Below are 5,881 nucleotides of genomic sequence, written 5' to 3' on the forward strand. Positions count from 1 at the left end.
TTTTTTGCTTGTTTTTTTGTTTAACGCCGCACTCAGCATTATTACAGCTATATGACGGCGGTCTGTAAATAATCGAGTCTGGACCAGACAATCCAGTGATTTGACATCATGAGCATCGATCCAAGCAATTGGGGCACGATGACATGCATCAACCAAGTCAGCGAGCATGACCACCCGATCCCGTTAGTCGCCTCTTACGACAAGCATAGTCGCCTTTTACGGCAAGCATGAGATGCTAAAGACCTATTCTACCTCGGGTTTTCACGGGTCCAACAGGCAAAATGGCGGCGAATTGTGGTGATGACAAAGAGGTGACGTCAATATCACAAGTTGCCCGACTATTTGGCAAATAAAAAATGTAGTTTCTGTGGGAAAAGTACCATCAAACGGGTGGGTTGCAATGAGACCTATGCGTGGCAGGGCTAAAAACGACGCTTAGACCAACTCCCCTCATGGCAAAAATTGCACTACGCAATGGATTCAAATTTGCTCCTGTTACCAATAGAGCATTCCGTACACTATCAGGAAGGCCAATTTCAAAATCCACCGTTAAAAACCGGCTCTATGTAGTCCGCCTGAAAGCAAGGCGTCATGTGAAGGCTGTGTTACACCATGCTTACAGGCGAATCAAGGTTTTGCATCCGATTCACAGATGGCAGAAAACGTTTTTGGCGACGTAGCGGCATGCGGTATGCAAGGGCAACAATTCTGGACCATAATCGGTATGAGGGCGGTAGTGTCATAGTCTGGGGCGGTGTAAGGCATGGCAGGCGAACTGATCTTATTATTGTGAATAGACATTTGACTAGACAGAGATATGTCGACGAATGCTGTTTGCGTCCTGTCGTTGTACATTCGCTGGAACTATCGGCAGAAATGTTGAACTGCAAGATGATAATTCCAGACCACGTCGTGCCCTTACCTTAAACCTTTCTATTGCATAAAGAAGGTATCTGTATACAATTTTCACTGTGTAGTAAGTAAGCTTGCAAGTGTGTGCGTGAATTTTCACGGGGTCATTTAAGAATTGACTTTCACGTTGTGTGAGTTCACTGGAGTATGAACCTTTATAGCGTGAGGGCCAAACTGTATGAACGTCGGAGTTTCAGTAAACAAATGTACTCAAATGATATCCTCATTAGAGGAGAAAGGTATGCTAAGAACTACCTCCGTAAGTCAGCCACAGTGACAGCGCGTCGTAATACATGTACAAGACGTCAAAATGGCTGACATGATAAAAGTGAGGGTTACAGGATTTAGTCATCATTGATCAACTAGCCGACAAGCGATTAAAGATGTGTCAAATAAACACTTAGGTAAATCACAGATTGCTGTAGACTGTCACTGTCTGCCTAGACTCGGATCGAGTCGATACTATGATAGTTTGGAAGTGCATTTCTTCGTTTTGTTCACTAAGATGGCTCGTAGCGAGGATATTCGTGAACTATGATGCTGTCAAACTCTCTGACTTTTCTCAATGTTTACTGGAACGCTTAGTCCAAGATTAAAGGTTATAAATGTTCAGAAAGAACGTTTCTGTATGTATTCGTGCTAGGGAATTCCCAGGGCTTTCCCCAGGGATGTGGAAGTAGTCATACACTTATGAACGACAATTTCGCGGTCATGTGACCGACCTCTTGTCCAATGGAAAAGCCGTATATCGTATAAACTTCAAATTAAAAAATTGCAATTGCGTAAACGCAAGGAAAAATGCATAGTTTGACAAAAGTGGCTTTAACAATTTTATTAAGTTATTATACCTTTGATTACAGGTAATATGTTCGGTTAAATGAATTTGGCAAAGTTTGTTTCATTTAACTGTTATTCTATTTCTCAGTGAAAACATTGATATAAATCATGTTTTGTCCTTCTTTTTCAAAGGTAAAACACTTATTCCAATGACTTTTGGCAATAAAACCACTATAACTGCATATCAAAATCTGCCTTAAACCACTGTGCTATCCTATTCAGAAAACAAAATGAAAATATATAGGGGCTCAGATAATGTATACAATGTTACCCCACCCCTCAAAAACAAATTTTGACGAAAATTGCTTTTTGAGATATGGTGGTAGATTATGTTAATGTAATGGATGAGTAGGATAATTGCAACAATGCTTAAAAACACACAAAAATAATAAAATCATAAAGAAAAATGATGTTTCAAGTTTTTCTATGAACATCTATGATGACCATCTTGAATTTCTAGATGGCTGCCATTTTGACCTGTTTTCAAAATCAATATGTAATGTAGTTCTTCAACATGGTCATGTAATATATCATATGAAAGCTTTTTACATCGTCTTTGCAATGATGTACATTATTCACTGACTTCTGTGGTAAATTAATCCCTGACGATTAACCAAATGATATATTGAAAGCTAATTTCTCTAGCGACACCAACCCACCCCCAAAGTCAGATTTCAATTAAAATGGACATAGTTTCACTCACAATTGTAGATATATTGCACTTTTGCCCAAGCATTGCACTAGTTAATCAATTGAGTGAAAAAAACATAAATACTTGTAGTATTATGAATTACATGTATATAAAAATTACATCACAGTGTCAAGGGCTGTGAAGTAATGTCACTATCTCTTCTGGAGAGGTAGGTAAGTTGTTTCTGTTTAGGCATGACATAGCACAATTGCATCCAAGGGGACATCCAATGTTGTTCTTGGCGCAGCTACACCTGGATGAGGAGTATCTGCTTATTGTGCATTTACAGGTGAGCAATTCTAGACACAGTTCTAGCATTCGTTCCTGGGTCATTGGAATGGGTTCCATGACATCTTCAGTAGACGTCCACATATACTCTTGTGTAGGTGGGAGTTTCTCTAGGTCAGCATGTCAGCTTTTTGTGTATTAATACTAGCAGCAGTAGATGCTGGATTGGACACTTTGATGACAAATGCTTCTGCCTTTTCATGTCGAAGGCACCAGTTTCTTCTGTTGGTTGTGTCCAAGGGCGAAGGGTTTCGGCCCTCGGATGGTAGCTCAGGGTGATGACGGAAGACAAATCTCAGGGGTGAAGTTTAAGACGACAGCAGCCATGTTTATTATTGATGGTTTGGAATAAGTCGAAAAGGTACATGCTGATAATAACGCGACAGAACGCACACGGGACCGGGTGGCCAATCTTCCCGGGTGGAGACTCGCTCTGTCACTTACCTTCTGGCTGCCTCCCTGACTGACCATGTCAGTCGGGTTTTGTAGAGTGAGGTTTTACGTAACGTATGGCAAGGTCATTGTCCCACGTGAATGTATATACGTAAGATCCGGCGACGTAAGGAGGTGTTAATCAAAATTAATAGATAGCGCTAGAGATTAAGGGTCCTGCACGGAGGGTTTATGATAAGAGGGGATAATAATTAAGCACAAAATCACGTTGGCAATACGAAGAAGTAGGATATAGACTGTACACACAGTCTCCACTGAATAAGCTTGGTAAGCAACGAGGCTCCTTTACTTATTATACTTCTACAATCGTTGCTACTGCATCGATTTTATCAGTTCTCACAAAAAGTACAAATAATTTCAGTGCTTACATACTCAAAAAGGAATAAATGAAGATATAAGTAGGAAATTGCAGGGTATTGGATAACTTTTTGAAAGCTATTGTCTATAGTAATGGTTATAGGGCCACAAAGTAAAAGAAAAATCCTTGAAACCGAGAGTCTGATTTGTATGGGACGACTCCGAACTGCAGATATCGTGGATCTGCACTAAATGCGTATAAGCGTAGGGTGTAGGACATGAATAGAGAGCCTAGCCGATTTCAAAAACTTAATCTGATAAGGTTGTACCTCTGATAACAACACATAGATTGCAATACATACTCATCATAGAAAAACATGACAAAGTTTTAAGACAACGAAACAATAATGACTTGATTACATCACATACCTTATATGAACAAGAATGTCCGTGAGAATACGTATAAGCACAGTACACTTGAGATTTGGAACGAACATTCAAATATATTGTCACACACATATATTGGTAGGCACTTGCTAAAGAATCTTGACAGTGGTCGTCTTGATCTTGAGTGTTGGTAGCATGGCTGAACGTTGACGTACTCACATGATAACGTGAATATTTTCAGGATTTCGGTGTTGCTGACGTTCGGGTAGGCTGGGCTGCTCTTCATTGCTGACGATTGGGTTGGCTGGGCTGCTGTCTGTCTCTTTCTTCGTTTTCCCGTCAAGATGGCGGCTGGCTTGACGCTGCTTTTGTACCCCATCACCTCTGAACTACCATTTGATTAGCTGCAAGTTAGGGTAGGGGGATCGTGCGAGAGTCCCAGAAAACTCACGCTACCCTGATTCTCCACCATCTGTCCAAGGGCGTAGGTTTCGGCCCTCGGGTGGTAGCTCAGGATGATGACGGAAGACAAAACTCAGGGGTGAAGTTTAAGACGACAGCAGCCATGTTTATTATTGATGGTTTGGAATAGGTCGAAAAGGTACATGTTGATAATAACGTGACAGAACGCACACTGGACCGAGTGGCCAATCTTCCTGGGTGGAGACTCGCTCTGTCACTTACCTTCTGGCTGCCTCCCTGACTGACCATGTCAGTCGGGTTTTGTAGAGCGAGGTATTACGTAACGTGTGGCAAGGTCATTGTCCCACGTGTATGTATATACGTAATATCCAGCGATGTAAGGAGGTGTTAATTGAAATTTATAGATAAGATTAAGATTAAGGGTGCAATGATAATATGATTATTATGATGGAGATGCTGTGCCTGTAACACATTTTGCTTGTTCTCATTCATTCCAATAAAACTGGACCATGAAGCTATGCGGATTCACACAGTTTGCACATACGTTTTTCGTTTCATACCTCAAAGAAACCGAAAGAAATAGATAGTCGATCCTAAAATAATTAAATTTTTGCTGTGTTCATTGAAATTCCTGTATTCTGATTAACTGAATTGGTCACGTGTTATTGCATTCATTTCCCAATGAATGTAAAAATGTAAGCCACGCCCACCGAGGCGGACTATTTATATTACTACGGAATGTCGGGGAATCCCAACATTACAGTCGAGGGACTTCCCTTTCTGATCACGTGTATTGCATGCGCAGGGCATTTAGCGAAATTCATGCATATTCATTGTTTAAACAATCCCTTGAGACCAAAGGCTGAGAAGGAATGCAACAGCAAACGTGCAGACTCGCTCACCTGTTTTTTTTCCTGCTCGCCTCGGTTCCACAACTTTCTTTGGGTTTCATTTCTAACTAGCATTGTGTCTTCCCGTTCTCAGGTAACTAATGTTCGAATCTGGCGTTACGCCGGATTATGGCAAGAAACTTTGTACATGTTATGTATATGGTATATATATACATAGGCGGATACAGCTTTTTTGAAAAGGGGGGTGCACAATTAAGATCTATTTATTGTCTTTGGTGGTAATTTATACAGAAATAATGATTTTTTTCGAAATAAAAAGGGGGGGGGGGGGGGGGGGGGGGGGGGGGGTGCGCACCCCCGCACCCCCATCTCTGTATCCGCTCATGTTATATACCTGATAAAATACGGTGCCCGACCTGTCTTCTCAGTTTTTATTTAGGTGATAAAAGTTCACGGAGTATAGTGACCAAGATGATACGTGAAAGGTAAGTAGTTTTTCATACGTATAAATTATTTGCTGCAATAAAAATAGTAACTTCCAAATCAATAGACATTTTACGCGTGCAGATCACGTTGCGTGCCGTTTGTCAACTCAAAGCCCTGACGTGAAGATTCAGAAATTTAAACAAAATGAAATTAATTGAGTTTGTAAAGTAATTTTTTGATAAGATGGGATTTATTTCGATTATTTTATCAATGTACTAGCACATTTAAGGCCAAGGAATTTGCTTATAAGACAAAA

The sequence above is a fragment of the Haliotis rufescens genome, unplaced genomic scaffold, assembly GCF_023055435.1.
Source record: "Haliotis rufescens isolate VD_foot unplaced genomic scaffold, xgHalRufe1.0.p SCAF_3, whole genome shotgun sequence".
Taxonomy (NCBI): Eukaryota; Metazoa; Mollusca; class Gastropoda; order Lepetellida; family Haliotidae; genus Haliotis; species Haliotis rufescens.